The sequence below is a fragment of the Lactuca virosa genome, chromosome 5, assembly GCF_052849685.1.
Source record: "Lactuca virosa cultivar CGN04683 chromosome 5, Lactuca_virosa_CGN04683_v6, whole genome shotgun sequence".
In the NCBI taxonomy this organism is placed as follows: Eukaryota; Viridiplantae; Streptophyta; class Magnoliopsida; order Asterales; family Asteraceae; genus Lactuca; species Lactuca virosa.
In genome coordinates this window covers 231,439,944-231,453,080 of record NC_136430.1, presented here as the reverse complement: position 1 = coordinate 231,453,080, position 13,137 = coordinate 231,439,944, and positions in this window count along the sequence as shown.

Sequence of the window (13,137 nt, the reverse complement as noted above, 5' to 3'; positions counted from 1 at the left end):
AAAACTACTTTTATATATGCCGTTAGTAATCAAGGACTTCTAAACTGGCATCTCTACCTCTAGGACGGATAACATGTTTTCTAAAACAGATGGTTTATTTTCTACTAATAGACACTCTTTCAAGACCGCTTTCCATAAGAAAATACAGGATTTTCTTGAAGAACACTTTTCAAATGGATTGAAAGAGCATTTTCTTACTAAAACCAAATGCTTATGAACTCACCAGCTTTATGCTGATATTCTTTCAAAATTGATTGTATTCTCAGGGCATCAATAAACAAGTACTCTTGCCGACTTTTGGAGAAGATGGAACATTCTGAAGTCACGTCTTTTACTTTTGCTATATGTTGTTATGTATAAATCATGTTTTTGAACAATGTAAATATTCATATTATAATGTAATGGTTGTTTTTACTTCGCTTACTATGATAGAACTGTTGTGATACTACGCATGACGTCCTACGCCCCGGAACATTTCCGCCATCGGTTTCGGGGTGTGAAACTTTTCAAATCACTCCTTATAAGGATGAATAAAAGTAATGACATGCACACATATACCCATGATTTTCAAGGCAAGACTTCAAACGATTTCATAGAAAGTATCGGATTTTATGAAAGTACAATAAGAACGATTCTAAACAAGTGTAAACGATTTTATACACAAAACTGCTTATGAACTCACCAACTTTTTAGTTGACGCTTTTCAAAACGACTTGTATTCTCAGGTATCTAGTAAGCAGGTAACAAGGGACGCGGATGCAAGACTATTTAGCTGTAGTTTGGAATTTCTACTTATGTCTCTTTTATGTAACTCGAAGAACAAATACAATATGTAAACAATATAAGTTTGTTATCTCAATGTATGATGTTTGGATTGCTTTGTTTCATTTATATTCAATTGTTATGATATTGCACAATGAAGTCACCCGCCTCCGGACGTTTCCGCCGTCTGGTCCGGGGGTGTGACAGTAGTGTAGTCACTTAATCATAAAGTCAGTCCTACATACAATAGTACATGAAAAGAGAGCCCTATCGATATTGGTGGTGGTACTCAGATGCCGAAATGACGCACCAGAAGTTTAGCCAATTCACTCATCTCCCGAGTGATCTCAGCTTCCCTTTGCTCAGCTCGAACTGCCCTAGCTTTGGCTGCAAGGAGTTGTTGCCTGAGAGTGGCTACCTCCTCCTCTAAGTAGCGTAGTCGGTCAGTGGAGTCTTCATGTGCTATGTGTTGATCCGGTATTACTTCCGAATGGTGGGGTTCGCTAGGAATTTCTCCAATGCACTCTTCCTCATCTGTCTCCTCATCAGATCTCTCATCCTCATAGTCCGTTTCTTGATATTCTTCGGCTCCTATCACTGGTTCACCCCCTTGAACCACTCTTGGTTCTTTATCAATCCACCCGTGGGCCACTAGGGCATGGTAGTAGAGGTCGCCTTACTGAAACTCAGCCATGGTGCCTGCGCGAGAATGGAGGTGTGAGAAGAGTGTATAAAGTGTACGTGCGACGGTTATATGATATCCTAAAATATTCCTATAGTATTTTAGTTGTTTAGGTTTGGTTCCTTTAAACTTTTGTATACAATGTTGGTAAGTTTTAGATTCATTGCCCACCATGATCACTCCCAAGCACATGTTGGTCGTATTTTGAATAAATATAGTTGATCAGGCTATATTTACCCCCAATACGATTACATAACTGCCCGGGTTTAACCACGATGTTCAATTCTTCTATAAACTTTTATAGTTTCTTACCTTGATAATATTCTAATACGCACGCATAGGTATGTAATTTATTTTGTTCAGAGTATTTGAGTCCCAATGTATTTATAGTTGCATATCTTGTATGATTAGATATGCCAGTTCACTATAAACATTGCTCTGATACCAATCTGTCACACCCCCGAACCAGACGGCGGAAACGTCCGGGGGCGGGTGACTTCATTTTGTATTATCATCACAGTGTGTATAAATGAATCCAAGACAACATCATCACCATATATAAAATATACCAACCATCATAGTTTTACATCATTGTATTTGTTTATAACAATACATCCAAAACATCAAGTATGGTGAGAAACAAAAATATAGCAAAAATCTTCATTCCTTATCGGCCAACATGTTTTAACGTGTTCCTGAGAATACAAGTCATTTTGAAAAGCGTCAACATATAAAAATGTTGGTGAGTTCATAAGCAAGTTTGTATGAAAAGTTTTTGTAGTATTTTGTAAACACCAGAAAATCATATATTTTCTATAAAATTGGTTTGTGAGTTTTGCTTCAAATCTAGTATTAGAGCATGTATGATCTTGTTTGATAATGTATAAAGAGAGTTTCCCAGAAAATCCTATATTTTCTATATAATGAAAAAGTATGGTCTTAACCCTAAGACCCGAGAGGTGAAAGTTTAAACGTAAATAGTAACTGTATAGTTCGTACTTTGTATCATGAATATAGTATGTGTATTACGTAAATTTATTTGTTTGTTATTCTCTATGTGAGTCGCTATAATCATGCTTGATATGATTGATATGCCTGTCATGACGTTCTTCAGGCATCGGTTACGGTAAGACATTTGTCATCCTAGACTGGCTTGTCTAGCTGTAGCGAGCAGCTCAGGTGTGGGGTGTCATCCCCGTATAGATCTATACACAAATTCTCGCTCTCCCTCCAGGAGACTCTGGTTATAACTACAGGACTTACTATGTACACTAGGTAGGTACGAGTGAAGGAGTGTCTCACAAGAGCCTTAACTAAATTTACGCGAATAGAGTATCCAATTATTTAACGCTATAAATGTTGTTTTGAGTGTGTATTTTGACTACAACCATTGGCGATAAAAAAATATAATTGTTTTTATCGAAAGTGTCAAAATATTTTATGTTATCGTGGAAAACTTGTCATTATCCCAAAGTATCGTGAAAATTTCGAGTGTATTAGAATTTTCACTAACGGCCCGATTAACGTAAGGTTTGTCACAAAAGGCCTAATTTAAATGAAATTGGCACATAAAGCCCAATTTAAATAAGGAATATCGTACATGCTCCATTTGTATCAAAATAACCGTTTTAGCCCAAAATTTCCAAAAACGACATAAAAGGCCCACTTTTATCAAGAATGACTCTTTTGACCCAATAAAACCAATAATGACAATAAAGGCCCAATTATGTTAAATATGACATTTTTGGCCCAATGTAACCGTGAGTTGTCAAATAAGGCCCATTTTTATGAAAAATGACACTTTTGGCCCATAAAACGGTGAATATTCAATAGAAGTCGATTTTTATGAAAAATGACAATTTTGGCCCATAAAACCGTGAGTATCCCATAAAAGCCCATTTTTATCCTTATTTGTCAAATATGGCCCCTTTGTACACTTTCTTTAGTTTTCTAGTAACTTTTAACATGTTTTGATCTTTTCCAACATCATAGAAAGTTACATTAAGTAACTTGTTTAATAAACTCTCCAAAAACTTGGAAGATATTTCGAGTTTAAGAGTATTTGACATGGTTTCATAACATATCACCCAACAATTCAAGAAAACATATACACATGAATGCATAAATACTAAGATTAAACACAAAACTAGCTTGTATTCTCCCCCAAAAGATAGTAAAACTCGAAAACAAGGGGGTATGAAGCTCACCTTGAGTTTGATCGGTTTTTGGAAGGAGAATGAAGTGAGTTTTCGGTCTTGAGTGTTCCTTTAGAAAGAGTTTCGAAACTTGGATGGTTCTAGGAAGATTGAACATGAAAATGGTGTTGTTAAGGAGTGATCTTAGTGTAAAATGGAAACAAAATATCTTGAGAGTGATAATAGCTTACCAAGTTAGTGGAAACTTGGAAGAACCTCCTTTATGCACACACAATCTTCGAAATTTTGAAGGGAAGGATGAAACAATTTCTTGTGTTCTTGAGAGGAAAGGAGATTAGTGAGTGAATTTTGAAATGAAGAGTGGAGAGGGGTGGGAGGTCTCGGCCGATTTAAGAAAGGAGAGTGGAGAGATTAATGTGGCTATTACTTAGTGGTTAATCACCAAGCTTCCTAGATACATGATAGACATGTTGCATGGATGTCCTCCATGAAACAATGAGGTGTCACCATTTGAATTATCCCATCTTTTTTTTTGGTATAGGGCCGAGAATAGGAGAAAGAGGAAATAAAAAGAATAGTTTTTGGGCTTGGGTTTGATGTGAAACCGAAAACACTATGGCCCAATTAAGAGTTTTCGGCCCATGAGGGCCCACATGCGAGTTTGCGGCTCAAAAGGGGTAAGTGAAAGGGTTCTCGGCCCAAATAGAGCCCATTAAGTGACTTATGGCCCAAATCAGTGTTAAATAATCAATTTCGGCCCAACTAGGGCCGAAATGTGGGTTCTTGGCCCAAAAGAACCAAGTTGAGTGTTTTCAGGCTCATTAGGCCTAATAAGAGTGTCCTAGCCCATTAAGAGGTTTAAACCGAGAAATCAGGGTTAAAACCCAAAGTTGAGTGAATACAGCTTAATGGGTTAAATTTAGAGTTTACACAAGGAAGTTTCGATCTGAATTGTCATTTTGGACTGAGTGAACTTGTAAAACATTAAGATTTAACTTACATCAAAATTAGGGTTACAAGGTTACACCAGGAGTTATTTGCACATGGACAGAATTTCCTAGCCTAAAATGCTAGTTGTGACACTATGTTCATAGATGTACCAGTCGCTAGCAAAATTTTGGACGGCTACAGAAAGGTTATCGCTTCAGGGTTTCGTCCTATAACCCCATAAATGCAAGCCATCCATGCATAGGCAGATAAGCCCAAGAATGGTGGGAAAAAAGGAGGAAAGAAAAGGGAGAAGAAGAAGGGGGCTCAAGAGGGACTTAGGCTCAGACCCCAAAGAAAAGAAAAAGTCAGCTTGCTCCTTCGGCTCCAAGAAGGCAAAAGGTTAAGAAGCCAGCACGAAAGCCACACTCCCCTACTACAAGCGAAAGTGAATATGTACCTTCTGATAATCCTTCAAACATTCGTGGTGAGGGTGAAGATTCGCAACATGATGATTCACAACACGCAGATTCGCCTCCCCATTCGCGACAACCTAAGGTAAATATTAATGCTTCATTTCCGACTCCCCTCGCACATCTGAAACCACCACCACACCTATCACTATTGCTCCATGCCCTCCACCAGTGACCTCTCTGTTGGGTTTTGTATACTACAACATCCTATGGTGCACATACAACCCTAAATGCCTTGGATCTATGTTTTCTCTAATTATACATGTAATAGTGTTTCCAAAGCATTAAGCCTATAACTAGCATGCAAACAACATATGTATAATAAAACAAGTTTTAGACATACCTCTTGATGTTGTTGATGTTGCTAGAAAGACTTTGGCCTTTAAGAAGTTAGTGCCCCAAGTGTTGCACCTCAAATGGAATCACAACAAACCTAGGACAAAGGTGACTCTTGAGGGAGAATTTCCATGCACCAAAACACCCCCATAAACTCCAAGAACTAGAAGTGGGCGTTTTAGGTTATGGAGCTTATATTTATATGTAGGATTCCAAGAGTCATCGGTATAACCCAAATCCATACCCATGGGTTTTATGATCCATGGTTCATGTGGCCCAACTCATTATGTATCCATACATAAACTTAGTCCAATATGGTTCATAAGCCTAACACATATAAATATAACGAATTACCATAATTAGTCCCCATAGATTTAATTAGTCTCTTTTGATCACTAAATTAATTACAAACTAATTCTTGATCAATAATAATTAAATCATATGATTTCATATTAATATATTAGAACTTATAATATATTAATAAATCATACATAACCTCTTCTCAAAAGTCCATCCTAACAAATTGTCCTAATGATATGCAACACAAATGGACAATGCTACTCTCGGGTTGAGTACATACCAATAATAGTTATGGTCTTAGACATCTAATCCAACAGTCTCCCACTTGGATAAGTCTAAAACTATTATTGCAAATATGACTCCAAAATCCCGACTAGCAATCATAGCTCTTAAAAGCTGTTGTCGAACTCTGACCTAGTCAATGACGTGTCCATTAGATAAGGGATCATATATTCCTCTATTCAGATATCATATGGACTGAGACATGGATTATAATCATTCTCTCTGTCCATCTGTTGTTTCCCGATTTCTGATTTATGACGACTGACTAATTGAACAAATCAAATCAGTCCTGGCCCGACTGAGCACTTAGGGTTGTCATCACTAAATCATCGAGGGGCCCACATATATCGCTTTTATCCACATGGAGTAAAAGGAACAGATAAACTTCGACCCAAATGCTCGCTTGTACTCACTCATCAAATTACACACAACGATATGTTTTATAACATCAAAGTTATTGGTGCGTTTACATATGTCAATGTGCAACCGACTCGCAACTACAACTCACACGTCTCCGTTTGAAGAATATAAGATATTATCGTCTCATGATCACTCGTGATAAAATCCATGAAGTGATTCAAATGAGTGTGGGTTTAATCCAATACTTGAATCTTATTCCAGGAGCACTCATTAATACTGCAGCTATGTCTAAAACATCTAGACATACTACAGACCCATTCATGACAGTCTTGCCTCAATACCTACTTCCAAAGTATGATCGACTGTGGACGGTTTGAATAACCTAGTTATTCGGGAAGTCAAAACATGCAAAGTGAAACACAAGAATAATACTAATCCTATATGGCCCCAAAACTTTTAAGTCATATTGATTACTCATTATTCATTGTATAATGTTTCAAATAATCAACTTAATACTTGAACTAAAACAATAGTTGTCCCATGCTACAAGCATGCACACTATGTTTACCTATAGTCCTTTCTTTGTGGAATAGATCAATTGAAAACATTTCAATGATGCTCAATTCACAATTCTAAATCCTTATGACAAATGTAAGAATACAAGATTCTTTGCCAATCTGTTAGATTCTAAACTTATATGCAATGATCCTCTTGTAATGACTATGCACAAAAATCACAAAGACTTGTCTACAGACATTACAAAGTATTCCAATGGAGAGCAATTCCATGGAAACGAAGTCTCACATTCAAAGTACATTCCTTTGAACATCCTTCTTGCATTAAGTTTTCCAATCTTACACAGATTTAAAGAATAACTTTCACTTATGGAAACATTTCCATATTCCCATTTTGACCATCACTTCTTAACAAGAGTTACCTCTTCTCAGAGTATGTCAATATGGTCCTTTCCAAAATTTAAAATATACTTCTAACTGTCCATGAGCAACCAATCTTTGGTAAACCTCAGATTGTTCTCGACAATTGCTTAACCATTTTAGTCATATCCGGTTCTAGACGTTTTTCCCTCTTAATGCCCTAGGCATTTGGAAAATTAGAACGGATGAATATTATATCACATGTAATCGATCCTATACCGAAGAATATAGGACACGATTCATGATGTCTTGCATAAAGACATGATACTTGATCAGCCTTTTGCTATAATATTTCTATTTGCCATGTTCTCATCATTCGAATTATGAAAAGGGATGTCGTAATCATAGTCGAATTTTGAGAACGCAATTAACACATCCATATATAGAATTTCCTTATGTTGAACCATTCCAACATAGCATTCATATATATATTTGACTAAATCTGATGAAAATCTCAATTTAAGCTTTTAGAATTGGAATGAAGTATAATTTCCTCTCCCTTAATTATAGCAAAACAACTTTTCAAACCCTGCAACTTTGCAAATTCAAACTTTTGTTTTCTATAATTAACATTGCTAACTTGCAACACTTAACATAATAATCATGCTCCCACTAACATGATAATTATATTCTTATCAGCATAACACTTATGCTCCCACTAGCTTTGACATGGATCCAGAAATCAGCTGGACTTCTAGAAGTCAATACTTTATTGACTTTCATTACCAAAGTTCAGGTTTCTAATACGAGATGCTTTGATAAGACTTTATCTAAGCTTCCTAAAATCATACACCTTTCCTTAGATAGCTCACATGTGTGTCTAAACAATTTTAGAACTATGAAAAGGGATGTCGTAATCATAGTCTCAAATGTTTAGACCTTTGCCATTACTCACAATTCGAATTATGAAAAGGTATGACGTAATCATAATCAAAATTCAAAATGCAAATATCATAATTGATATCTTCTTAACATCTACTTAGTGAAAGCGTTTCCTCACCATCATTTTCATGAATCGGAGAGAAACCTTATGACACTTAGATTTTATGGTGTATGTGTTCCTATCCATGTGAATTTGTCAAAAACATAACCACAAGAGGAGGTTAGTGACAAATCCAAACTCATATGGACTGAACTTGTTCAATCTTAACTTTTTGCCACCTGGCAGCACAAGGGCCTACCATTGGAGTGTTACTCTAAGACTCAATTTTGGAATGAAGTATGATTCATCTTTTGATTTAACCATTTCAACAATTCACGATTCCTCTTCTTAGTCAAACAAATGCACTAACATGTCCTTAGAGGATCAATTGTGATATGGTTTTTCATAATAATTAAGATGATCATAAAACATGATACTGAAGTACTCTCCCATCTTTTCAGATTGGAGAAGACTTTATCTTTCTGCCTAATTTGATTCTTCCCATTCGTCCTGCCATACATTGAAACTTTTCCAATGTTTCAGAATTATACTTAAACTTGTAAGCACAACCATATTTACTTAACTTTAGTAAATCATGACGAATAGCCTTATCGTTCTTTGTGGTGGACCTGTTCAGCGCACAACCAAGTGTACCTGATCTCCTAGTCTTTCACTTGATTCACATATACATGTGAACAAGGAATTAGTCTTAATTTCTCAAAGATGAAAATTCTCATTCATCATACAATACAAGTTGCATGATTCCAAGTTTCTATCCAACTGAAACTTGGGTGATGAGAATCTTTCCTTATTTGGTAAATTATGACACTACCACAAACGAAAGAATCAAATCCATTTTCCAATATTGCTACCAATGGAATCATATAAACAACAATTTTTCACAAATACCATTGTAAGGATACTTAAAATAAATAAAATCAAAATTTTCCTTTTTATTTTAAAATTGCGGAAAAACTTATTCTTACAATGCCAATACATACGAAAACTATGTTGTTATCCATTCCTAAGCAATCTATCATGACTCTTAGCAGCAGCTCAAAATTCGGATCTTCGAATCATGCGATCGAAATCCATCTTCGCGATCAGATTCAGCATACTCTTCTTCTTCTAAGCTTCCTCTCTTTTTCCGATTCTACAAAACATCAAAATGCGACCTAGTCACATCATGTAATAAGAATCTCCAAATAGGAACTTAATAGAGTTAGATAGTGGACTTTACCTGAAGCATAGTCAAATTTTTGACTTTTACCATCCTAGTGAACTTTCAGCTAAATATGGCAGCTTCGCAACCAATGCCCCTTCTTTTGGCAATAGAAACATATGGACTCTTTAGTAATGGTACATGGGACTATCTCAGACTTAGCCTTTCTCTTTACCATTTGTTCAACCTGGTTGACTATGGTCGATCCCTTTCCATTGGGAAGATAAGACTTTTCTGGACTTCCAATGTTTCCATTGTCAATGTCCATGAAAGTTTGGGAAGTAGATATTCCAATCAAAATTTCTTTACCAGTGCTCCAAATCATTGTTGATTCAGCAACAACAAGCAAATAGGTAAGATCGATAAGGGTCATGTCGTGGTCTGTCACATAGTAGTCCTTTAAGGAACCCGCTATATGACTTAGGAAGTGATTGAAGAACCCAGTCAACAGCCAACTTCCTGGAGACTACGACACCCAACTCTCCCAAGTTGTCAATATGTGACTTCATCTCCAAGATGTGAGCACATATAGACATTGCTTGCCAATAGGGATTGAGTGACCTTGCACTTTTCAAGAACTTGTGGGTTAGGGAGAATAATTGGAGGAGGTAGAGGAAGTGAAGTATGATTTCCAATCCCATTAATGCACAACAAAGGGATTAATCTTTCACCTTAATCGCCATTTGGGATATCATCTTCATTAGGAAAGCTTTATCCAAAAGGATAAGGAAGACCATAGTTGTCATAACTAGACATCTATGAGGGAGAAATTCAAGTTTAGTTTATTTAAGTCCTTAATATAACACCCAATATGAAATATTAAGGCTAGGACCCAATGCAATATTTTATAACTTGGAAGAGGGATGCCGTAATCCAAGCTACAAAATATTTGAAGGTAGGTAAATGACGATTTACCAATTTCCACCATGAAAATCGAAATTTAACATTTGGTTTTAAATGAATTGAAACTCCTAGATCTTTTGAGATTCATTGAACTATTCAATGGCATGTTTAAATCTCGATTGTGCCCTTCAAGTTTGTGACTGGGATGTCGAGGATCACAAACAAGGAGTGAATAACCACGCAAATTAACTTGGTACACTTAATGTTACAACCACCTAATCAATGTGCCGGTTAACCACACACGCTCCATTGATCTATGATTACCATCAAGCTACCCTTTGCCACACATTGTCAGTCCCAGATTAGTGTGCCGGTTAACCACACACGCTCCACTAACGACTTCACAAGGTGCAAAGTGCAATTTCATGGGTTAGCACCAAATTCACATTTTCCTAAAGTAACTAAGATTGGGAATTTAATAAAGTTTAGTTACTTTATATTTATCATTATACTTTTAATGAAGGGAGAATTAATGTAATGTCCTACCCGTTCGGCTAACGACCCTCCACCAGTCAAGGAAGCGGTGGGTGAGAGTGGACACCAATTAAACTGCCATTTTATAGGCAGTAACCTTATACCCCCCCCCCCTTATAGACCGGCTTCGTGAATGAGGCCTACTAACGGTAAGACTGACTTACTCTTATACATATATATAAATATTAAATCTATAATATTATAATAGTATAAGGGTTGAATTTTAAACTTTTAAAATTCTACGGGTTGGAATTAAAGTATACATGGGGGGGGTAACTTTACAAATTCCAAAACTTGAGGGCAAAAGTATAGAACAATTCAAAAACTTTTGATTTCCATAACTTATGAGTTTAATATGGTTTTTATGGAAGACTTTTCAAGTTCCATAACTTGAGGACAAGATATGGAAGACATAAAACTATTCTATGACGACATTTAAAACAAGACCTTTCATTTTTTTTCTTAACCTATGAACTTTAATGAATTTTTCAAAAGAAAAAACTCTTCATTTCTATAACTTGAGGACAAGTTATGGAGTTCATAAAAACATTAAGATCAATTATTCCAATTAACACAATAATCAAATAATTTTTCTATGATCTAGATTAAACTCATAAGTAAAGATAATTCACATCAACAATTTTCAAGAAATTAGCTAATCACATAAACTAATACAAATCTTGAAACTTTGACAATTATCCTTTATTTGGATGAGGATAATCATTACCATAGCATCAAAATCAAATTTTATGAACAAAAACATTTTGTGGTAATGATGCTAATCCAAAACAGGCCAAAAAACTTGAAAATCTGTACTCAGGACAGCCAACTCGTCGAGTCCCTTGATGCACTCGACGAGTCCAAGAGTATCTTCAAGCAACTCGTCGATTCACCCAGTGGACTCGGCGAGTCCTGCTGACAGAATGCATAAAATACGATTTTTTTTGCTTCGAAAACCAATAATAACATCAAATATAATAGAAAACAACCCATGTCTCTGATACCACTGTTGGGTTTTGTATACTACAACATCCTATGGTGCACATACAACCCTAAATGCCTTGGATCTATGTTTACTCCAAGAACTACAAGTGGGCGTTTTTAGGTTATGGAGCTTATATTTATATGTAGGATTCCAAGAGTCATGGGTATAACCTAAATCCATACCCATGGGTTTTATGATCCATGGTTCATGTGCCCCAACTCTTTATGTATCCATACATAAACTTAGTCCAATATGGATCATAAGCCCAACACATATAAATATAACCAATTACCATAGTTAGTCCCCATAGATTTAATTAGTCTCTTTTGATCACTAAATTAATTCTGAACTAATTCTTGATCAATACTAATTAAATCATATATATTCATATTAATATATTAGAACTTATAATATATTAATAAATCATATATAACCTCTTCTCAAAAGTCCATCCTAACAAATTGTCCTGATGATATGCAACCCAAATGGACCATGCTACTCTCGGGTCGAGTACATACCAATAATAGTTATGGGCTTAGACATCTAATCCAACACTCTCAACCACAGGGATCTGTTCCCATGTCAACTCCATTATTTACCACTTCAACAACCACTACCATTCAAATCAGTGAACCTCCAGTGACTGTCAATGTATCTGATACGGGGGCAGGAGCTTCAAGTTTCGCATCGCGCCATCAGACCCCTCTAATTTCTCCTTTACATCAGGGAGACGATGAAACCATTTTTGGTGAAGGCATTTTTTATTTTGAAAGTTCCCAGTATAGTCCCTTCACAGTACAGCAAGATAGCGATGATGATGCTCCTGTCACCCAAAGGCATCTCAAAGCTATAAACGAAAAGCTAGACTCTCTCATTGCCTCCTCGAATTCCTCCTCCAGCGCTGCCTATTCAGAAGCAGCAGTTAAAGCCATGCTTGAAACTCTGGCGAAAGAGTGTGTTGTGAATCTCGCCAAGGCTAATAAATCAGTTGAGGATTCTGCTCAATCCTGCAAGGAGGCGACCGAAAAAGTCGATAAACTAATTGCTGATGCTCAGTCCTTCATGACAGAAATCAATTCTGCAGCTGAATCAAACACAACAAATGTGAATAAGGTGATTGCGGATTTCCCCACAACTATTTGTACAGAAAAAGAAGCTCTCCAGCAGGTTCGAACTGACTTACAAATGGATCACTCAACCTTCCAGATTTCCATCTCTTCTCAGATTACGAAACTTCAAGAATATCTGGTCGTTGAGAGTAGAATAATGGATGAGCTTGCGTTGAAAACCACGAGGGTTAAGGTGTTGTCAACAAAGCTCATTGCCGCGAATACGAAAATCGCAGAGCTTAAGTCCGAACGTACTGGGATACAAAGTTGTGTTTCGGATGTTAACGCTCTTTTATCCAATCTTATTAA